Genomic DNA, 24,909 nt, shown 5'->3' with positions numbered 1-24,909 from the left:
TCATCAGAGCTTGTGACCCGCTCTAGAGAAGCTGCGCTGGCTGAGTCCATAGACAGTATAAGAAATGGACAGAGTCATCTCATTGGAACTCAATTGAGGCAAGTGAATCCCGTTTTCAGCGATTTTTTAGGACTTCCGTTCCTGACGCGCAGACTCAAACTGAGCTTGACGACGTAGATGTGACGTGAGCAACCCGTCTGTCTTCTAGTGGCTGTGGCATGAGAAATCTGAATCATTCCCTTCCGAAACTTGCAGAGACGGAGAGTGTGAGTAGGAGGTATCCATGAGCTAGGAGCAGGAGAAACTTTTGCTAGGTATTCTGATTAATTATTTTGTCATTTTGCCTCCACGTCTCCCCGATTGCCCACGAGCTTCTCCTCCCGTCAATACGGTAATCTCTCTACTGTGCGACAGAGAGTCGCGTGGTTATGACGCAATCGTTAGCCTACTTTTACAAAAACTGTTTTTACGGGGCCATAACGTAAGCTACAAGGTAATGGAGCATTTTATACATTGTCGTGTTTCTTTAGAAGTAAATAATGGACAAATGGAGTCTTTAAACGCCTCAGATGTAAAGTTATTCGCTGTCAAAGTGATGCCAAAATAAATGGGAGTCAATGGGATGCCAACAGCAGGTGAAGTTCTGCTACAAGATGGTGGCACGCGGCCGGCTTCAACTTCCGGTCGACTTCCTTCCCGCTTGGCTGAGTCCTCCGGTTGCTCTCGAATCGCTCTCGCGGTACTTTGATGGCACACATCACAGTCACGTGGTGTCGCCACTGTCTCTACTCGGACACAATTTTTAACCAGCATGCACTGCTTCAAGTCAGCCAACAAGTCTGCGCAGTGCTGCATGAAGTCGAACAAGTCAACCTTTGTTTATATAGTGCTTTTTACAATACAGATTGTTTTAAAGCAGCTTTACAGAGATAACAGGAAAATAATGCAACAAAGTTTGTTTCTGCTGTACAGCAGATTTAGAAGAAAATAGCGTCATAGTCCTTTAGTAAGTTCAGTGATGGTTCATTTCTGTTGTAAAAAAAAGTTATTAATTTAGTTAAGTTTATATATATATATATATATATATATATATATATATATAGCAGCTCTGGAGAAAACCGTGATTTCATTGTCCAGCTCAGTTCAATTCTCATATTATGGTGTCAATGCAGGCAGATCAATAATATTGTTGAATATTAAGTATCCCCAACTAAGCAAGCCAAAAGCCAAAGGCGACAGTGGCTAGGAACCAAAACTCCATCAGTGACAGAATGGAGAAAAAAACAGTGGCCACCTCTGGCCAACGAACGAACCGTGTATGATTATGATTCAGGCAGCATTACAGGTCAGAAGTAAAATTGGATCAGAACATTCAGAATATAATATCCAGTTCCATCTGGTTGAAGATCGGAGTCTGCTTAGTGCAGGAGCCATCTTAATTTAAGGAATCACATGATTACACAGATCACATGATCAACCAAGCCAGACTATAACAAATAATCCAAACAAAATATTGTACAGCATGCTACCTGGAAAAAAAAAGTGTCAACATACTAAATCAAAAAGTTTATCAATAAATATAAACCCATACAAATATATATACAAAAGTTATATCTCACAATATAAATAGATATAAATATAAATAGCTAGTTTTAGAGAACAATAAGTGTAGGATTAACAAGAAGATATAATTCATAAGAAACATGACAATTGAAGTTCTTCATTCAATCCCTTTGGATATACACAATCCATATAATAAATCCACTTAGCTTCATATTGTAACAGTTTTTTTCGTTAGAATCCCCACCTCTTCTTAAACCAGTCAGTCTCTGAATGCCACAAAATCTCATGTCAGTAAGCTTGTGGTCAGCATCCGCAAAATGTCTGGCCACAGGAGAATGAGGATCTGTCCTTCTTTCCTGTGCTCATTAATGCGGGTCTTTTAATTGGCAGTTAGTCTTACCAATATATTGTAGACCACATGGACATTCAGAGACTGACTAGCTTATGTTGTCGGTATGTCACGAGGGTATTGCATGCACTTGCAAAGTTTGCATACTATGTGCACAATATATTATATACTGCAACAATGATGCTATTCCAATCATAGCCACAGATCCAAGGGTTTATGTTGTCTGCTAGCAATTAGTGCAATACTTAAAACAAGTGAACCGGTGCTGCTCATAAAATCCTCATTAAAGACACCAAACTTCCCAACTAAGAATAAAGGATAATTTTAATACTACTCCCTCACATTCGGGTACATTTTATTTTTATTTTTTTATTAATAGAATGTAGCTTTGATTAGGTCTGAAATGAAGATGCAGTTTTAACATGCTAATTAAATTTGAGCAGTATTATGAAATGTTTTTACATAATTAATGACCTCTACTTTTGTGGCTGTTCAGATGTTGTTTGGATTAGAAAGTGGTTTGAGGTTTTCTAAGCGCCAGCACTGAGGAGGCAGAGAAAACCTGAGCTCTATTTATCATGTCAATTCACATGCGTGTACTGTTTAGTATAAATCAGATTCTCTTGTGCACAAAGCAACACAAGTTGAACACAGTGTGACTAAAAAACCTTATAAACACGTCTGCTTTCATTCTTTGAGGGCATTGAAATAATCTAACTATATATATTGTTCCGGACGGGTATATAAGAGCTTGTTTATTATACCTATGTGACTTTCCTCACTTCTTCTGTTTATTACAGAAACAATTGATAAAATGGCAACTTTATTCAGTTTTACATGTAGCCTACTGGAAAAGCAAAATATTTTTTATTACATTAGACATTGACAAGGAATTTCCTCATAAACCACTCTGTGGAGATAAAACTGACGCGGTTACCATGTGAGTGAATCAACAGTGATATATATGGGAGCAAACATAATTTATGTTTCATGTGCAATAACTGAAGGAGGATTTTGAAATAGGCCTTGCACCACTGGGTAACCTCAAAACCTTCTCTCAAAAATATAATAAAACTGCACAGCCACAAAGCTAAAATTTTAAAACAAAGAGTCAGTTTAATACAGGAGTCAGCAGCTACCTGTCAACAAACAGCCATTTAAATCACCTTGATAATGTAACCCAGCAACCAAACACGCGTTACTCGGATAAACATCGTGAACTCCACGCCTCCTGAAATGTGATTGGATCTTTTAAGGACAGAATCTAGTTAGGTTTGCGACAGCTTCAATCTGATTGGTAGGCTGTGCTGTCTGTTAAATTTAGGGGCGTGACAATCTGTTCACGAGGCGTAGTGAGAGTTGAGGAGCTGGAGTTTGCGTGCTCAATCTTTACAGAGGAGAACTGGATTAAAACTTGAGTCGTTGCTCTCAAAAATAGCACATATAGAAAGCGCATATGTTCCAAACCCACCCAGTCGCTGTGTTTTATATGGTAAGTAAAAGTTATCGGTGTCTTTGTTTGCAGTAGGCTATTTTATCAAATCTAATTTCCAGTGGTTATTGTTTTTCATGTGGCTTTATCTCGATTCTCGAGCGGGTATTTTGTTTAACTTGAGAAACTAACGTTAAGCTAGATTTTTTCCCCATTTTCTTTCATTTCCTTACATGGTTTAAATGTTTATGAAGTGCTAAATGTTTTATATATTTATATTGTCTAAAATTAGCACATTTTAACAGCAGTGAACACAGAAACGGTTCTTCTAACATTTCAAAGTGTTGAACAGCTCAGTAAACTGTTTTTGCTACAAACGGAATAAAACGCTTTTTGCCGTTATATAAGATCATTTGTTCTATATATAAAGTAAACAGACAATCACCAGCAATATAATCTAAAAAGCAAAAAACTTAAAATGTCCGTGAAAGTTAGATTTTGTATTTGCTCAGCAAAATGTCACTTCCAGAGAATGAAAATGTGTGTCAGTTGATTTAATGTTTATGTTGTTGGTAATCCTTCCTTTACGATAAGGGTTATTAGTTACCATTAGTTAATTTATTAACAACTGGCATGAACTAACAATGAGCAATACAATTGTTACTGTAGGCTGTTTTAAATATTAGTTCATATTAGTTAATAAAAATATAGTTGTTCATTGTTTGTTCATGCTAGTTCACAGTACATTAACTAATGTTAACAAATACAACCTTTGATCTTAATAATGTATTAGTAAATGTTGAAATTAATATTAACTAAAATGAATAAATGCTGCAGAAGTATTGTTCATTCTTAGTTCATGTTAACTAAGGTAGTTAACTAATGTTAATTAATAAACCTTATTGTAAAGTGTTACCATGTTGTCTAATATTTTCTGATTGGTTGTTGAAAATGATTAAAACCAGCCAGTAACCCTTATTTGTGTCTTCACTGCTCTGTGGAAGAAAATACTGGATTATTTTTGTTTAAGGAAATAATGATGACATGTAGAATAGTTATAGTATATTATGTGTTATGCCTATTGCATGTGCAAATTAAGTGATAAACTGAGAAATGGTAGTACTAAATGATGTAGTGACCTACTTCTGCTCTGAAGCAAATGATAAGCGAACTGTAATATTCAAACTGCAATTTGTATTTGTCTGTGAAATAACTGGATGGCAGATGTGTGTTGATCATGTTCTCTTTAGGTTACATATCTAGGTTGCAGTACCAATACCTTATTTGTTAGTTTATTTACTAGTCTTTCTTGTTTTACCACGTGAGGAATGTGACTTTTTTTATTGCAGAAAAGGTGGACAGTCAGTCTTACATGCTAGCATCATTAAAGTTCACCTTTGGTGGAATGGGACGATCTAGTCTAGTGGAAGGGTGTGGTGATGAATTTGAGAATGTAAAATAATAGTTTACAACCTTAATAGTGTGTTAACACGGTTACTGTGGTCTAAAATGGGATTTAGGACCTCACTGAACTAAATTGAAGAAAGATCTCCTTTTTCTTGTGTTGTCACAGTTCTCGTGTGATATTTGGACTATGCCGTACCTATTTAAATTGTGGAGTTTATAGATGTCTTCAATGTTACATATCTTGAGCTGCCGTTTTAAAACACTAGTTCAATTCACTGCCCTAAGGAACATTTCAAGCCTATTTTTACAACTTGCCCTCAAAGTTCCTGGCCCTAATTCTGTGAAGCAAACCGCTCTTTGGAAAACCATATATCATGTCCACCCTTTACACATTTTCCCCATATAAGGTGGTGTGTGCTGTAAAATCTCTATTGTACAGTGGGTGTGTGTAGATTCTGCGTGACAGTCATTATGAATTTCTTTTCGAATGCTTTTAATGTTTACTATCTCTAAGTCCTGTTAACAAGCCTGTTAAAATGAGAAGGCTTTTGTTATTCTGTGAAACTTGAGTCTCTTATGTTTTGAGTCATTAGCGGGTAATCTTGGTCATTTTGATGATGTGTATCTGTCTTCTGGAGATTATTTTTGGTTCAGGAGTATTTGCACAAGGGCAGCCTCTGTGCACGTGGCCAATGTGTTTAGAGCTGGCTATAAAAAGCAGGTGAGGTAAGACGGGTGTTGAATGTGTCCTGGAGCCAGTGAGCCACTGTCTAGAGTCCAGTCAACGGTTTTCTCCTAACCATCTTTCCAGGCTATCCAAGGACAGACTGCCAAATCACAGTCATGTTTGTCTGACAAGAAACACATTTTCTGTTTTTACTTCAGACTGTCCACTGACATCATTTGTTCTCATAGGGGGTGATTTCCGAATCAGCCCAGTGTTAACTATTTCAATGTGAACAACCCTTTTGTGTATGGTGATGCATTGTTTAAAAAAATATATTTTTCCTTTCTTTTTTTGATGAAAGCAGTCTTAAATGAATTTGTTTGCTTGGTAACTATATTAAAATGCTGTGGTCATAGATTTTGTAATGTGTGTGTGTGAGGGAAGGAGGCAGGGAATGAGAAAGTGATTGATCTGTCCAATGTGCATCCAGCTGACATTTGGTTCTGCAGCCGTTCTTTCAACACTAATCATAAGAGTAAACACAGCTGGGTCAGGAAGCTCTGAAATAAAGTGCTGCATTTCTAGGACAGCCTCTATTGTTCTCAGTGATGGATATGTGGAGTAAAGCCACAAGCCAGAGGTTCATCCCTTTAAATCCTTTTTCTTGTCTTTTGTCTAAATCAAACTATATTGACTGATTATATTGCCTTGACTGACTGCGGGCTTGAGAAACCCTTCAAAACAGTTCACTTGAATAGAGCAAACGTCTGGTCTTGGTAGGGGAGCCTGTATGCATGAGGACTTTCTAGGTTAGACCTTATTTAACTGCTGGTAATTAGGTGCATTTTCAGTGATCTGATCACAGCGGTCAATCAAAGTGCATTACTGTTTCCACCTGGTATTAACACACATTTCAAATGCATCCCCATGACCATTTGTGTTCAGATTTCATTGTGACACCCCCCTCTTTTTTCATTACATTCTACTTAAATTTTGCAGGAGCACCGAGTACAGCGAATATTGAATGAATGAACCCATGTTACCCATGCTGTGCCAAGAGACTCACAGCAGAGTGAAGAACAGACAGTTTTGTGCGATGACTCTCGGCAGGTAGCCTTAATAATGGCCTCAGCAACTTTGTGTTATGTTTGAAAATAACAGAGGCAGTCAGTGGATCTAGCTCTTGTGGACTTGTTGGTGACCACTCAGAAGGACTATAACGTCAAATAGTTACAAAAAATAGTAGTTCCAAAAGTTTTTGCTATGGTAATGCAATTGGTACAGAGAAGAACTAAACTTTACTGGTATTGGTACTAACTACTGAAATTTTGGTATCTAATTTTGATTGTGATCGTTAAAGCATGTTTGTGGCTATGGGAGGCCGACATTCACTTGTCATTTGAGAAGCTTTCTCCTAATCCATGTCAGCTCAGCCTCTATTGCCTTAAGACGTGCCAGGAGAACAAAGCCTTAGATGCACAGGTTACAGAGAGAGATGGCAAACATAGGGTGTTCAGGAGGATTCGCCCCTCCTCTAGCTGCTTAAGTAGCGGCGATTGTAATTCCTCCCGTCCGGGACTGGGTTTGAGTGTGTGACTTGCCCTGAGGGATTAGATTCTGAGGGTCATCACTATCCCACCATGCCTCAGACTCAACAAGCCTTTTGTTGCACTCTCCAGATGGGCCCTTTTAGACTCAAATGTGAGGGGGTTGTGGTGTTTCACTGCATATACTGCCACCATTTGTTTCTGCCATATATCTGTGCACTTGTTTCACCACTTATAAGTGTTACTTCTTGGTTTCATTAGAGCTGTCTAGCAAAGGATTGGAACTAATAGATCTGACTTCTCAAAAGACTCAAGGATTGTTACTCGGTTCATTCCAGTCCAGCACCATGTCCTTTAAGTAGAACAGTGTTAAGCCAAACACACCCTGTATTGTAATGAATAATCCGCCTGTTATCTGACTGGAAGCAGTTTAAGAAGACATCCAGTTATCCTTCTTCACAAACTCTGTCCTCACATTTTGGGTTAACCTCCATATGGCTCCTGACAGGAAAATTAGTAATTTTCAGAATGAAAGATTTATTTGTCCTTTTAAAAAGTGCTGTAATGTAACCCTGTGGTCTAATGGCGCATGGAGACTTGTGCCAGTCTGGAAACTTTGGGCTCAGTTGTTATTATTTTGGTTTAAAACTGATTCACTGGTTCCTAATGATGCTGTTAATTATAGCCATGAACTGGTTTGTGCCATCTTGTTTTCAACTCTGCACTGTATATTTTTGGCTAAATTTAAGTTGCTTAATCATATAATTTATTCTGTGATTCTGTTAAAAATCATCTGGATGACTGCATTTTTTACTATTTATTTATGTCATAGTGGCCGTGAGCAGGTGTGGTCTTCATTAACAAGCCATTTCCATCCCCCTTTGCTCATGAGTAGTGTCTTTTTTGACTGTTCACCACAGGATTCGTTACTTCATTCACACGTAGGCATCTTCACAACCGGCTCGTTTGGAGCATTTGTTTCATAACCTGCCGTGTTTTCTTCCTTAGTTTGGTTCATTTGGGCATATATGAACATGGCAATCGTGCTCAGATCCACACCAACATAATCAGTCACAGATTGCCTGTTTGAGGTTGTCTCAGCCGGAAAATGAACTCTGGAGCATTTCGTTTGTGGTGAGAAAGCAATCCGACCCAATGGAGCAATGAATCAATTATTCATAATCCTAATTCATAATGGGAAATGCATTACTTAAAAAGTAGCAGTGTCTGTTTCTGTAGGTGTGCACATTTGTTATGGCAGTTAAAAACCATTCATCATTCATCTTTAAATGTTGTCTAAATGCTCTTCTTCCCTTGATTCTCATTCTAACTGAAAAAAAAAAAGCAAACCAAACCAAGAAGAAAATGCAGCATCGTAACAATAGTTAAGGTTGACTTCTGGTCAAGGCAGCTACAAGCATGAACAAATGGTACATGGAGCAAACACTTTCTTGTCTTCTCTGTGAAAGAACAGTTTGACCTGCGCTAACCTCTCAGCGCTCAGGCATCTGTTTGTCTGCTCAGTGCAGAACAGCATCAGATGTCCTGTCCTGCAGGACGAAGATAAATGGCCATGAGAAATGAAGGCACTCCATAGCTCTATTACAAAACTTACCAACAGTAGACATCGTATGTGCATCTATAAAAGTTTTAAACAAAAAATGTATCTGTTTGACCTAGTATTTGTGTGTGTTATTTATTTTGTATGCTAGTGTATGTAGTATTGTGAATGTGCTGTGAGCGGGTCCCGAATCAACGCAAGATGTCAGCAGCACCATATTGAGACATTGGTGGCTTCACTTTTTCTACAATGGAAGAGAGTGAATGTGCGTCATTTGAAAATATATATATAAAAAAATATTTTTTACAGTCTATGGTAGCTAGCGCCATGTGCTGTCTTTGTGGAGAGATGTTTGTGTCATGCTGTCTACGAATGACACCTTATGAGGTCCCTTTGAAGCCAGCAAGGTTTTGGAACAGGGCATATGTGTTTATATCACGAAAATGTGTTTTTCTTTTGTGTTGAAAGTCTAGCCTAATATTTAGCTGCACGATTAATCATTCAAAGATTGTGATCTAGAATTGTGCAGCAGCAGTACTAAGGTTTTTTTTTTTTTTTTTTTTTTTTTACAAATATCTGATATATTGTTCTGTGTATGTTCCCAATATGTCATATTCACAACAATCTCCCTCTCTGTCTCTTTGGTGTGAAACCTGTCCCGGCTCCTGCAGTTTGGCTCTGATTCACAGTCATTTATAACTCACTGACTCAGAGCAGTCTGGATGTGTTTGCATTCGAAATTGGTCTCATTTTACTGCTCAGTTTTTGAGGCTGATACCCTGAGGATCAATACATTACATTCCCCTTGTAGCACAGTATACTATCAAGTTGAACATTAGGCATGAAACATTCTGTTAAAATCACTACTCATTTGTACAACATGGCAACAACATTAGCTCTATGTAGTCGTGCCTTTTCCAAGTACAAGTAAGTATTTTACTCATAATTTTTCAATATTTGATAATATTTTGTACTGCTGCCCAAGTCCAGCACTATCTTTTGTGTAAATTAAACGTATTCTCAACTAAAAAACCAAAAATGGTGCTTGTTTTGGCGCTATTACCTCTCTCAGTCTTTGCTGTGCATGTCATCATGAGTGGATGCAACAAAGATTTTGATGCACTATGAAAACATACTGTAGCTTTCAGAGTTCAAAATGTAAGACCAGTAAGCTATGGCTCATTACAAACTTTGTCAAGTTTCAGACAGGTACAATATTTATTTAGTAATTAGTAGGGCGATTTTTATGAGAAAAATAGTTTTTTGCAATATGATGAATTTAATTTCACTATAACGAATATATAAAATGATATACAGAAGTTATTTTTGTTTTAGTTTAGTTATTTTTAAATAAGAACGATTATGCAAATAATACAAACAATAGATTTAATTTAAACTTTCGGGTGCTGTAGGTTTATTTAACATGTAAGAAATAATACAGAAATTATATAATCAAATATAAAAAACAGTCTGTATGAATTAAATATAAATTGTTTCTTATTAAAGATACAAAAGTTATTCAGTCAAGAACAGTGAGTGATTTTCTCTGTCTTTTGTAGTTTGAGTAACATTAATGTCACAGACGGCAGCAGGGATATTAGACTTCTGTCACTTTAAGACCGAATGCACTGACAGAAAATACTGACGCGTCCGGTTTTCGCCCGACTGTTTGAGTTCATTTAAGATACAACACTGATTGGGTGAACCCAGTGTGAAACATCAGCTAATGAATAATTGTTAGCCCGAAATGTGAAGCAAGATAACCCAGGATTTAATTTACCCAGGGACAGGGTTTAGAATGACCCAGGGTTAACTATGTCAAATGTGAAAAGCCATGAATGATCTCAGTCACAAAGAAACCATTGGGTTTCTCCTGCATTACCCCCAATCCAATTTGATTGAAACAAGATAATAAATCTTCAGCACTGCTGGCTTAGGTTTCATTTCTCACATAGTCAAATCTGATCTCATTAGACTCAGAATTACTGCTTGAACCGGTCAAACATGCTTACAGGCATAACTGCTGTATATTAAGCTTTAAATGATCACCACATGTGTTTAGACCACATACTTATTCAAGAATGTTGTTTATTCTTAGAAAAACATCCAAAAAAATAAACCACATTTATCCAGTGCAGGGATGCAGAGTTTTGTTTCAACCCTAATCATACACACTGAATAAGCTTATCAATGTCTTCAGGATTGCTAGAAAGATACCGGAAGGTGAGTTTTCATCGGGGCTGGAGCTAAACTTGAAAGAGGAGAGGTGTTATTGTCGTCCGTCTTCTGTTATCTTACACTGCAACCCGTAATTGATCAGGCTTAATCAAGAAGAAAAAAAATCCTTTAATTCTTTTTCACCAGTGCTTCAGATTTCATCTCCATTAACATGATAGAAGAACAAAGAAAAGACACTAAATATCTGAAGGCAGTTTTCAGACATACTTTAGGACCTGGATTTGACCAAACTACATTTGTTTATAGGAATGTTCATCCTTTGAGGGAAATCTTTTGCAGTCCAAGATTAATGTCTGATCTGGCTTTAAGAAGCTAATTCAAAATGTATCATGACAGTTGATTTTATTTTTATTAGCCTGGCCTCTAGTGAAGTGTTATGGCTGTTTTACTGAACTGAATGACAGATTCAGCCTGTGAGGAGATGTTTTAAAGATACATGAAATACCGAGCTGAAAGAAGAAAGCTATAAAGGCTCTTTACAAATCCAGCAGTCTTGAGAGATGAGCCATGCAGTTGTCTGTCTTGCAGTGTTAGTATAACATCTAACCTTTTTGGCTCTTGTCTATGAGGTCTCGTTACTGGCTGTCCTCATTACTGCTTCTTGACGTGTGTTTGTGTTTGTTTTGGTTTGTGTGGACCCAGTAATTAACCCAAACTCAGTGCTTCCAGTTTCCAGTTTATTCCAGTTATTCTCAGATTCCAGTTTATTAATAGTCATTGTCCCCACAGCAAATTCAGAATTCTGCAGGTAAACACTGATAAGCCATTTAAAGCAGCTGTAAGCCAGTTCTATGTGAAACACAACTGTAAGTGTTTCCATGCTGCACTCCCTTCCACCATTGTTTGGAAAAACAGATAGTTCTTCTCCAAACCATTGGTTGATCTACAAGTTAACATGTCGAAACGCTCAAACAAACATTTTTCAAAGGTTTAAAATTGTCTTAGAGTGGTTACACTCTTATATCAACAAATAGCTTACTGTTGTCTCTGCACATAAACTGGATTAAATATTGTAACACCCCAAACAATTACACAAAGAATCTCATGTGTAAAAAGGACAATTTGACAGCACAGAAAATATTTTGAACTTGGTAAAAAGCCTGATCTTTCAGACTCTAGGGTGCCTGTGCTAAAAAAAAAAAAAAAGACAATGAATCACTCAGTTGGAATGCTGGAAAATTCAGACCAGTATCAGACCCTGGTTTTGTTCATTGAGAATGAACAAAGTCCCTCAATGCCAGAACAATTACCGTAACTTCAGAATGTTTTCCAGAAAGAATCTCTGAATGAAAAGGGCTACACATTCAATCAAGAAATGACAGCTGGTTTCTAAAAGCTATAAACTGCCACACTACCCCCATAAGATCAAAAGCTGTCTGTACTAGTACTTTAGACAGTATCAGCTAAGAATGAAACGTGATCTGTGAGGAGGAGAGGGTCCTGCTTTGTGTCTGACCTCTCCTGATGGGTCAGTTGTAAACCAGTCTCCTCTTGTCATTTTTTTTTTCTGATAGGTGACTAAAGGCAGCATCCCACATGCCAGATTAACACAACACCGGCATGTGTTTACGTACAGCATGTTTCGTCCGTTAACGCTAATAGTGGTCGGGATGGCTGAAGTCAACAACAAATGGTTTGTGGTTGGGGGTGTCCTATAGGCATGTGAAAGTATCAGATTTTCATATCATGAAAATTGTCAAAGGTTTTATCACGTGTTGTCCTCCAAGTAAGTTTTAATAACTTTTTTTTCATAAAGCAAAAAGAACTTGGAACATTTAAATGCAATAAAACAAGAAACAAAATGTATAAAGTAACTAATGTTTCAAACAGATTAAAGTTGAAGGATTAGTTAGGATTAATTAGAATTAAAATTTCCTGATGGTAACTGTCTGTGTTTGGGCTTTTACACATTTTTGCTCCCATTTTTCCTCATCTATCTTCAGTCCGAGGTCTTGTTCCCACATGGCTAATCTGGATGTAGATGACTCCTGAGAACCTAACAATAACATGTTGTATAAACAAGATATGTGTCCTCCACCTTGGCTTGGTTTAGATGCACATTTCTCCAGATTAGTTGGCTCTGGCTCAGCAAGTCCTTGTCCCCGGGCAGTACGTATAAAATTCCTAATTTGCAAATATTTATAATAATGTTTTTTAGGGATTTTGAACTTGTCAATAATATCAGTAAATGACATTAGAACGCCATCTTTGTATAGATCTTTAACTTTCCAAACGTTTCGATCAGCCTAACCTTTCGACCAGGTATAAAATGATCATTCCCCCATATTGGGCTAAATACAGATAAAGACTCTTTTTTTCCTTTAGAAGAATTCGTACTTTCCCTAAGACATGCATCACGTTCAGTACTATTGCATTAAATGATATTTTTGTATTGGCTGAAAAAGATACAAGTTAAAAAGAATCTTAGATCTTCACAAATTAATTTTCTATTTCTAGCCATTTAGGAGGATTTTGAATATTTGGGAGTTTCGATCCTCCTCTATCGTAACACAAAGATGTCCGGACTCTTGGGTGTTTATTATTCCAAATAAACTGGATAAACATTCTTCGTAGGATGATGAAAAATGTAGTGGGTGGCAAAGGGATATTTTGGAAATAAAAAATTAATTTGGGTAGTGTATTCATCTTTAATATATTAATGCGATCAATGAATGAGATTTGTAAACCTGACCATCTACAGACTTAGTACTTGAATTTGTTTGGGCATTGTAGTTCAATGCGGTTATTTTTTCTATATCTGCCACAATCTGGAGTCCTAATTATGAAAATGAATCTGTAACGTTAAGACTGGAAGTTAAGTATGATAATTTTGACACTTCCTCTTGATTAAGAAATAAAATAGAGGATTTAGACTGATTTATCTAATTTATCTGATTTATTTATAGCCAGAAAATTTCCCGAACCTTTTAATGAGATTGGCTGAGCTCTGTAAGAAATAATAAAACATCATCTGCATATAGGGAAATATGTGTGTTATTGAGCTGATCCTAATTCCACTAATGTTGCTTTCACCTCGTACTGCAATAGCAAATGGTTCGATTACCAAGAGAAACAAAAGTGGTGACAGAGGACATTCCTATGTCTTTCTTTCTTCAGTCGAAAAGAAATTAAGGTGTTGGAGGAAAACATTTAAAGGGATACTTCACCTCTGGAAAGATGAATGTGTATTTAAAATGGGTCATTTAGGTAGAAGAAATGTGAAATAATTTTTGAATTTGGAGCTTTCTTGACTGAGAAAAGCCAGAAAATTTATTTTTGGCTTATGTGGATGAAAGACAACAACTCCCAGAATGCACTTGCTTCGCTGCTCTACGAGGCCACTCCAAAGCCACGCCTACCGGTAAGAGAGCACAGTTTAAAACAACAAAGCTAGGCTACTAGTGAGTCTCCGTGACGAGTCTGCCCGGGATTTCGAGATCGCCCAAAATGTCCGGGATTCGGCTTTTGCGTTCTACAGTCGCCATTCATCATGTTTACTGTGGCGAGCAGGACGAGACTGAGGGGCGCGGGAGAACGACGCAAGGCCGGTGGAGTGATCACTGATGAGAGCGACACCTGTGAGACGCACCGGTCTCGTATCTCTCACAGAGGAGCGGGAATTTTCTTAGCAATGTAAAAACGCACATCAACCGATCACTTGTTTAGCGTTCATGTAAACACTACATTCAGATTCACCAATCGGAATGAATTCAGTTAGATTGAAACAAAAGGTGTGCAATGTAAACAATGAATGGCGACTGCAGAAAGCAAAAGCCGAATCCTGGACATTTTGGACGATCTCGACAGCCTGCTAGCTTAGCTTCCAAAAAAAGATGGCTGACACTATGTGTACATTCTGTGAGTGAGATCCCACCTTTTATGGGCGGGTTGAAAACATGCGGGACAGCTCCTACTACTGGCTGTAGTCTTTAGCCTCTGGCCAAAAAATCCTCCGACAATTTTTGCGTCATCGGAGGATTTTTTCCAGACAAAAAATACATAAATCTCTTGTCTCAGGGGGATATGAGGGTGGAAAGCACGGTAATTCGAAAATACTACAGGTTTTCTACTAATACAAAGCTTAATGCTACATCCTGAAGTATCCCTTAAAAAAAAAAAAAGGAAAACATTCCAGGAATTTTCTCCATATAGTGGACTTCAATGGGAACCAATGGTTTGAAAATCCAAATTGCAGTTTCAATACAGCTTCAAAGGGCTCTACACAATCCCAGCTGAGGAATAAGGGTCTTATTTAGCGAAACGATCAGTCATTTTCTATTAAAAAAAAACATTTCTATATTTTTTAGCCACAAATGCTTGTCTTGTCCTACAATCCTACATTCTACGTCACGCCTGACCTTTCCAACATGATGATTACGTAATGCGTGAAGTCGTGGATGTGCAAGACGAGCATTTGTGGTAAAAAAGTATATATATTAGATTTTTTTGTTGTTGAAAATGACAGATCGTTTGGCTAGATAAGACCCTTATTCCTCGGCTGGGATCGTGTAGAGCCTTTGAAGCTGCATTGAAACTGTAATTTTGACACTTCAACCCGTTGATAACCACTGAAGTCCACTATATGGAGAAAAATCCTGGAATGTTTTTCTAAAACCTTAATTTCTTTTCGACTGAAGAAAGACAGACATGAACATCTTGGATGATGTGGGGGTGAGTAAATTTTCAGAAAATTTTAATTCTGAAGTAAACTACTCCTTTAAACTATAAAGAATCAGAACATTATGATATATCTTATCTGGCATGTTTTAGTCCAGATTAAAATTTAAAATAAATATAAAATCTGTGTCATTTATTATTCACCGTAGTGACTTCCGTAAAAATGTGACGTCAGAACTACTCAGTCACCGCCTTCAGTCTCCACCCTGAGCACTGCCCACCATCATTGCTCAGGCTTTAATATAAGAGACCAGTGGCTAATGTTTATTTATTCGGAAATACCACAGCAATTTAGTTCGACCTTAACCGTCTGTTCTGCAAATTTCACAAGTGACTGCTTCGTCAATCAGGCACAGTTCAATGCCGGTTTATCAAAGAAACTAACGTTACTCATCAAAGATGCTGGAGTCCCTATATTGTTCGGTCCGACCTCAAATTCGCAACCGGTAAATAAACTTCTAACACATTTTATGTTACATTATGGAGCCAGCATAATCTGAAAGTTTGTAAACGGATATGCAACACTAACTTGTTGCTAAGTTGATGCTGGCGTGTTGTTTTGGTTGCCACAAGCTTTGATAGAAAAACAAACAATGTATTTTGTCTTGTTTCCAACAGATATTCTAAGTTACAGACACCGTCCCTGTTGTTTTTATTGAGTTAAGGATGGTGAGATTGAGTTCACTCAGCAAGCTACAGCATACATGACCCTAGTTATCTGTGGTTGGCCTGGCCGTACGTCACTCAGAAAACAACAGGCCAATCAGAAGAGAGGCTCATGAATATTAATAAGGCAGAATCGACCTGTTCTTAGCAGTGCTCCTGGGAAAGGAGCTGTAAAAATATATTGAGATGGTTTTTGGTACTTCTACCGCAAATATATATTCTTAAAGGTCCCATGACATGAAATTTTCAATTTCTGAGGTTTTTTTAACATTAATATGAGTTCCCTTACTCTGTATATGGTCCCCAAGTTTCTAGAAATTTTAATCGGTGTAAATCGAGCTTTTGCTATCTTTCTCTGCCTTTGAGAAAATGGAAGCTCAACCGGGCTGATCTTGAATCTCCTCCTTATGACGTCATAAGGAGAAATGTTACCTCCCCTTTCTCTACTTTGCCCGCCCAGAGAATATTTTCCGCCCATGAGAAAATGAGCTAACGAGGATGTAGGAACACGCGCGCGCGATTTTAGTTTGTCCACGAGAGAGATATCATGGCTTGTGAGCGAGCGAAGCATAATAATTGCTCAATAACTGGATGTACAAATGAACACCGAAGGGTCAATACAGAGCTGGGTTTGCTGAACGTCTGAAATTCTGGATCAGTAACAACTCTCTTTGGCTCAGCCACACACCTCGGACAAGTAAGTCAACTATTATATATAAGTGTGTTGCTTTACTGTTTATGGTTACCTAGCTTGTTACACGTAGAATGTGTCTGTAACATTAGCTATGCAGCTATGCAGTTACTTGCGCTAATATAAAGGTAGACAGCATCAAGTATGTGTTTGAATACACACACTGTAACGCGAGTGTTGTACACTTCTTTGTAATTTGGATAATCGTTTTCCTGTTGGTTATATGGCGCGCGCGATATCCGCATTTCAAGATCGCAGAGCTTGATGTAATTGTAATAAGATAAATTACAGACGTTACAGATCTCTCATGAAAAGGCAACAGTAGGTTCGCGTTAGCTACATGATGATAACTGTAAACCATCCGAATAAAGTACCGTATCCAGACATAATAGTTTAAACTAACCATTCGGAAACGTCCTGCTGGAGCCGCTTAGTTGCAACTTCTTTATCCGTTGCTTCTCTATCTGGATCAGATTCTGGGTCAAACTGAAATGCTTGGACTGCGTGTCTTCGTGCCATTGCAATATATCCAACGTAAACATGCATGGTACCGTTGCGCAAGATGGTCAAGGCCACACCCACCCTCCACCTTGCGCCGCCTTTCTCCTCCTCATCAGCATTTAAAGCTACAGACACCGAAACGGCCCATCTGAAGGAAGCTCGTTCTGGGACTGGCTTGTAGTGGCTATAATTCTGCACCAAGGCTGAATTTTTGGAAAGAGATTTCAGATACAGTACTAGGGACCACTAAGGCCTATATTAAAGCCTACAAAAAGTAGCATGTCATGGGACCTTTAAGGACATCAAAACCTAAAATAAACCTCCAGAAAGGTGTTCAATATGGGACCTTTAAAAATGGCAGAGCAGAATAAATGATTGCCTCTGATTCCCTGTCACGTAAAGCTCAAATATCAAATAAGTAGTAAATTAAGTAATTTTTTTTAAAGTAAGAAGGACATGTCCTCTCCAGTTGTAATGGTTGCTATACCACCGAATTTCAGCATAAGGAAGAAGCTGCAGATGTTAAGGCTCATATTTCCTCTCTCAGCGACTCCCTCTGATTCCCCACTGGCTGTGTAAATGAGGCTTGAAAAGTGAATGAAAAATCATCTGAGACACTGCAAAATCTCCCAGCACCCAGACTACATCAGACTCACCATTGATTTCAATGAACTCCAGCACCTTGACATGACAGATTGCTCGCCAAAGGACACAGAGCGAGTCGGGTCAACCTTATTCAATTTAGTGGTTTAAGTAATACGATTTAGGTTCCCTCCATGTGTAGCGTACATGTCAGTGGAGATAGATTGCAGCAGGTGTGGGCTGTGGACAGGGTCAATAGATATGGGCACAAGGTTTTTTTTTACACCCCTTTAATATCAAAATATGGTTCCCTTTATAAGTATCCATGCGTGTTCTTGTCTCTTCCTCTTCATTTGTCAGCATTTGGTCTTCCAGCACTCTGTTTTATCACTGAACCATCACAGATTCATCTTTTGGTTCAAGTGATCTGAGTGGACACATCTGTAACAGATTTGCCTTTGTGGCACTCGTTGCTTCTCATACTCTGTTTGGCTCCAGAGACCAGAATGTCTGGCAGCGTGATTAATTAGAAATGCACAATGTTAGCTTTTTATATCCTTTATTCCAGTTTACTCATATTTCTTTGTCTCTTACGAACCGTCACTAACAATCATAAGAGGTTCTGCAGAGGTTTAATGATAGGGCCTGATGTGCACTGATGTTTACAACTGTTGTCAATTTTGGCAATGCTGCCTTTGTCAGTGACTTACTGGAACTACATGATAGCTCTTGGGATCACTGCTGACATGTAGGTCTTCTATACAAGATTTTTAAAGAGCAAGTTCCTTCCAGCTACAGAGTCTAGTCAAGAGGGGGATTTGTCTCTGCTGATCTCCAATGTGTGTTTGACCGCTCTCATGAACTATGCAGACTGACAAGAATACAAGTTGATTGAAACAAAGAACTTGGAAAAGGAAATGCAGTGACAGTAGTGAATACACTTTTATAGGATAGGTCAAGTTGAAAGTAGAAGTGCAAGTGGATTGGTCAAAACGAACATGATGGTAATCTATAAAACCCCAGTTGATGAATCAATGGTCCGTTTCACAGAGAAATCCCGGTAAATTACTGTAAAACCGGAACGACTTTTCCGGTAAATACATGTTCCACACATGTGCTGGTCACACAAGCAACGGCGTTCTGTCTCTTTACCGGTAAGATACCATTCACACACCAGTACCAAAATACCAGTAAACTCTGTGATGTTAATCATCGGAAATGGCCTTAAACGCTGAGACGTTTTCTTTATCCACCTACATGAGGGGTAGCGCTTTAGTTTCATTTAGTCCAATTTGACTACTTTTTTTTATTCTTTTTTTTACTTCTGAGTGACAGTGGTCAGACGTCCGTCTAGCAGCAGAAAACTTATCGTAACCCACTCCGACAGAGCTTTATGATAGCTTTCTGACAGACTTCTTAGATCAACGCATTCAACTTTACTTTTAACGTAAGAGTGAACGTATACATTTGTAAATTGAATGTGTCTGGCTTTTGCTGTCATCAGCTTCCAGTTATTTTTAGCTGTACAAAAAACAGCTTGTTATTCTGCTTGATATTGCAAACTGGTATTACTTACCATATTGTATTAATGTATTGTTATAATTATAAACACACAGGTTTGTAGCACTGATAGTTTTACTATTTACTGCACTTTATTATTATTCTAGTTATTTATTCGTTGTATGCTTTGGTTCTGTTTAGTTTCAGTGGGTCTTATTTTCTAAGCAGTGTTACTTTGCACAGATTTGTGTGTGAAATCTGTGTACAACATTTTCACGAACAAATTATGATTTACCAAAAACTTTCGTACTAAAATGTATTCTAAATCGACAAAAAATTGGAACAACTGAAACCACACGTATATGCAAAAAGCACTTGCACTGTGCGGCCTTATAATCGTGTTAAAAAGTTAATCTTATCACGACTGTAATTAGCCTATATTATAAATTAAATAATACAATTGAATTTAATCTTAAATATATTTAATATGCAATGAAAGAGTAAGAAAAGCTGCCTTATAGCTCCAGCTGTGAGGTTTCTCTGAATAAAGCAGCAGGTATACACTGCAAAAAAATGCTTTTCTTACTTAGTATTTTTGTCTTGTTTCCAGTCCAAATATCAAAAAATTCTTAAATCAAGATGTTCTAAATTCAAGAAATTCTTAAATCAAGATCTTTTACTAGATAAGTAAAATTAGATAAGATATTATGTCTTGTTTTCTGGGGAAATAAATGAAAATTAAGTGAGTTTTTGCTTAAAACAAGAAAAAAATTCTGTCCATGGGGTAAGAAAAATATTCTTAAAACAAGATTATTTTTCTTACCCCATGGACAGATCATTTTGCTTGTTTTAAGCAAAAACTCACTTAATTTTCATTTATTTCCCCAGAAAACAAGACATAATATCTTATCTAATTTTACTTATCTAGTAAAAGATCTTGATTTAAGAATTTCTTGAATTTAGAACATCTTGATTTAAGAATTTTTTGATATTTGGACTGGAAACAAGACAAAAATACTAAGTAAGAAAAGCATTTTTTGCAGTGTAGCCGTACAGTTGGCTAATCAGAGTAATCAGGTCTGTATAAAAGGTGTTTGTGTTTGAGACTGGCACACTTGGCATTGCTCGAGGATCTGGCGAGAGCGCGTCTGCAGAGAGCGACAAAAGGCTGTAAAGGAAAAGGTTGTGCGGAAAGCCCTTATATGGAGATGGTTGGGCATGTTTTATAAAAATGACTAACTTCCTGCATGCGGCCGCTCAATCAGAGTACTTTAAATTCACTAACGTTAGAACAAGGTTAAGAACAAATTGCGTGCGTATACATGCCTTGTGAATTAGGTTGACATTTTTCGTGAGAAGTTCTCCTGTGTGTATAAATAATCCATGCAATTATTAGTCAAAGATACCCTGTTTGTTTCTATAGTTACTGATTTTCTATAGTTACCTGTTGTTCCTTGAGTTACCTCATCATTACTCGCTGGCTGTGTCCGAAATCGCCCCCTATACCCTTAAATAGGGCACTGTTTGTGAAGACAGCCATTTGTAGTGCTGTCTGAAACCATAGTGAACATTATTGAGTGCACTCATTCAATACCATAATGCACCACGATAACAAGTGTAAAAAACTGATGTACGCTCAACGGCTAGAGAATACCCATAATGCACTGTGAGGGTGGTGTAGAATGATTTATCTCGTCTTGCCCGAAGATGGCGTTCATAGCTGTAGATATACATGCATAGATACCTCATTGGCGGCTGCTTCTATGGGCCACTATACGTAAGCTGTCCGCCATATTGGAACGGTCAAAGCCAGTCCGTAGCCTGAATCCTTCATTTCACACAGCTTTTTGTTTTTGTCCTCTGTTTTGTTGACAGACCATCGACTGTGTGCTTATGTACAGTATGTTTCGCCCATTACCATTAAAGATGGTCAGGATGGCTGGAGTCTAGACCATTTGTTCCATTTAAGGTTACATGATAAGATTCATTGGTCCATGAAGCTTGTGCAAACTAATGTGAAATAGGCAGTGAAACCCGTCTCATACAGCACTACAGAAAACTACTTGTGAGTTCTTGCTCTTGTTGGCTAGTGCACTTTTGATTATGCCAACAGATGGTGTTAATGAGCTTTGTGCACAGCCCAGGAAATGCCAAAATCTATTGTTCTGAGTGTAATTAGCAGGATCATGCCTTAAGTGAATATGTATGACCTTGTGTCCCTAATCCCCACAAAGACATTTCCCATTTCAAAGGCACCAGCTCCTTTAAACAATTTATAATGGAGACTCTCATTGTCACCCTGATCCTCTTTACTCATTCTGCTCTTTTGTTGTTGAGCTAATCACCAGTAACTGCATGAAATCCTTCATCTTGCATGAAAGCATCATCTTCTAATTAGGATCATCCACTGAATGCTTATCTTTATAAAAATTGTAAATTGTAGAGGCTCTACAGAAAAGTAGATGATTACATCTTATCTGCAATAGTGAGAAAAGTAATTTCTGTCCTTTGCATGCTTTTCAATAAAAATTCTTACTGAGCTTGCAATTACACTATAATTTTGAATCAAAATACAAGTCGAAGGAGTTTGCACACTCTGAATATGGAGCTGTCAAATCGATTAATCGCATATAACATAAAAGTTTGTTTACATAATATATGTGTGTATATATATTGTTATTTTTTATATATTTATATATTATATGTGTGTGTGCTTGTGTGTGTGCTTTTGTGTGTGTGCTTTTGTGTATATATATATATATATATATATATATAAATATATATATATATATATATATATATATATATACACACAGTATATACACACACAGACATATATATAATATATATATATAATATATAATATATATACACACACATATATTATGTTTATAAACTTTTATGTTTATGTCGCGATTAATCTATTTGACAGCACTAATTTATTTATTTATTTGCCTTGCAATATAAGTGATACTCTACAATAAAGAATCACATTATGGCAGAAATTTGTGTCAAACTTGTCTAATAAGCTGTGATCCTGTTTTATGAATTAGCCAGTTTGAAAGAACTTTTTGTTTGATTGAAACTGAGAAAGAATGTTTGTTTTTAGGGAGCATGGTGGAATTGAGGGCTGCCAGGAAAATACAACATTCCTTGTACTTGTTTATAAGGGTATACCTAGAAATTAAAAATATGTGGACTTGTCAGTGCCATCCAAACTCACTGTAATCAAATTTTGGGATTTTGTTCCCCATAGAGTTGAAAATGAATCCATCTTCAACCCCTCCTCCTTTACCCGTCCATTTCCCCCATTTCTCTGGCTGCCCTCCCTGCCGTCCCGCCTCTCAATGTGGGGGTGATGGTGCTATGCAGGGTCAGATAACACTGTGGACACATTCGGTTAGCGTTAACCCTCCATGGGAAACTGCGGGGGTTCAGCTTCTGTCCTCAGCTTTGAGTAAAGAACAACAGAGATGTAACTTCAGGTGGATTTCTTAAGGAGTTTATGCTATACCAAAGAAACAAGAAGCACTGGCTTGACAGACATCAAATTTTCCCCTCATGCCGTAGCAGTGCTGTCCGGAGCAGGAGTCACTCTCCGTCTGGGAGGGAGTTTCCACGTGTGCACATGTGCTTTTGTGTGAGTCATTTTGTCTCTTAAGTGTGTGTCTTTCTATGAGAGCTGATGTTGAGATCAGACAGACTGGATTCATCTTCCTTTTCAAAGCATTGTAGATTAAAGCTTTTTCCCAAAGGTAAGGGAAAGGTGTTTTTGTCCGTGTTTTTCATCCTTGCCTTTGTTGCGCCTAACTGGATTAAGAACAGAAAAAAGAAAAGAAAAAAAAAACAGGCTGCAGGTGTAGGTTTAGTGCTGTTCACTTTAGCTTATTGCTGTCTGAATCATTGACTGTTCATTGAAACTTAATTTGCCTTCAGTTCTTTTTAAACTGAAGACTCTTGCTCAGGACAGGTCTGTGATTTACTGAACTGTAGTCAGTCAGTGTGTTGCTCAGATTGATTTGTCTACAGTACGTCAGAAAGATTTAGGAGATGGGTGGACTGGTGATGATTCAAAAGACTGTCAATATTTCTGTTATGATGTTGAAATATCCTATCAGTTGACATTTGACAGGGATGTCTTGAGTACAGAGGCATAAAATGTGCATTGAGACTTTGCTAGGACATTTAATCTACACTGAGAGTAGGAGAAACCGATTCAGAAGAATCTGATTGATCAATCACTCGCTTGTTAGGCCATAATGTAAAATAAAGCTCAACAGTATTATATCTGCTAAAAACATTGGATCTAAACGTGACTCTTTTTCATGTTTCACTTCATGTAGTTTTCGCTTCCCTTTTTTAATTTTCTTTTTAATATTTATCTTTCATTTTCAGATAATTAACATGACCAAATAAAGTCAGATATGCAAGTGCTGTACCAAAGTGACTGTCTGATAACGATGGAAGTGTTTATGTTTCTATACACAGTTCGTTCAACTTCTCTGCTCTTTCTGAAAGCTCGTAGAGTGGTGAACCGGTATACATGATCTATTACTCCTAAGGGTGTAACGATTCACACGTTTTCTCCATGCATTGATCCCAAATTCTGCCAATGCAAATGCATCGATCTTGAAACATGGATTATTTGAATCGTGACTTATTTGTTTCAGTCAAGAATAATAGTTTGTCTTTTTCCTTTTCTTACTATGAGACACATTAGAAGAAGCATTTACAAAATACTATGAATGCAATAAACAAAATAGAATGGAATCATTAATCATAATCAAATCGAATGAAATCAGTCTCATTGTGAATTTGATCAAATCATTCCTTAATTAAGTAAAAAAAACTTTGAATTAAGACCCACTTAAGAATATGACTCCCAACTAGGGCTGCACGATTAATTGCAATTAACCAGAAATTGCGCTTAAACCGATTTGGCTTAGTGCCATGATGAAAGCACAAAGGCTGCGATTACAGTTGTGGTCAGAATTAATGGCACCCCTGGTAAATTTTATCAAAGATAGCTGTAAAAATAAATCTGCATTGTTTATCCTTTTGATCTTTTATTTAAAAAATTCGCCAAAATCAAAGTAAAAGATTTGAAAGTGGGGGGGAAATCGTATTATGAAAAATGTTTTTCTCCTTCATTTTTTATGAGTAAAATATCTGAAGTATATTCCCATTAATATTAAAAAAATTTAGCACACCAGGGTGACTAGGAGCACGAACTTGTCTAGCTGTGACTTCTTGTTTCACAGGAGTATAAATATGAGGAGTATAAATATGATAAAACCTGGAGAATTTCAAATATTAGTTGAGTCTTGGGGTCAGAAAGCCTAAAAAACAACAAAACAAAAAAATATTCAAACAACCCCTACATAATCACATATTGTTTGGGAGGGTTTCAAGAAAAATCCTCCTCACTCCTCCAAAAATAAACTCCAGCATATTCAGTCGTCAGACACGACTGGAACTTCAAAAGTGACCGGATTCTATGGTCAGATGAAACTAAACAACAACAACAA

General features: G+C 37.4%; 1 protein-coding gene across 3 annotated transcripts in view; it reads left to right on the top strand.

Annotated features, from left to right (window-relative positions):
- Positions 1-24,909, top strand: part of tiam2a (TIAM Rac1 associated GEF 2a) — a 111,957-nt gene that overhangs the window by 15,693 nt on the left and 71,355 nt on the right. Inside the window, exon 1 of one of the 3 annotated variants that reach the window (XM_082143399.1) lies at positions 708-3,404. The exons of 1 other annotated variant lie outside the window; for it this stretch is intronic. The gene's annotated coding sequence lies outside the window, so the exon portion shown is untranslated. Of the gene's footprint in view, positions 1-707; positions 3,405-22,329; positions 23,022-24,909 lie in introns of those variants that run through there. One more of the 3 variants, XM_082143400.1, reaches the window with a different exon arrangement.

This window comes from Leuciscus leuciscus (genome assembly GCF_965113295.1).
Source record: "Leuciscus leuciscus genome assembly, chromosome: 17".
Lineage (NCBI taxonomy): Eukaryota > Metazoa > Chordata > Actinopteri > Cypriniformes > Leuciscidae > Leuciscus > Leuciscus leuciscus.
The sequence above is the reverse complement of the archived record's forward strand: the minus strand, read 5'-3'. Positions and strand labels throughout refer to the sequence as shown.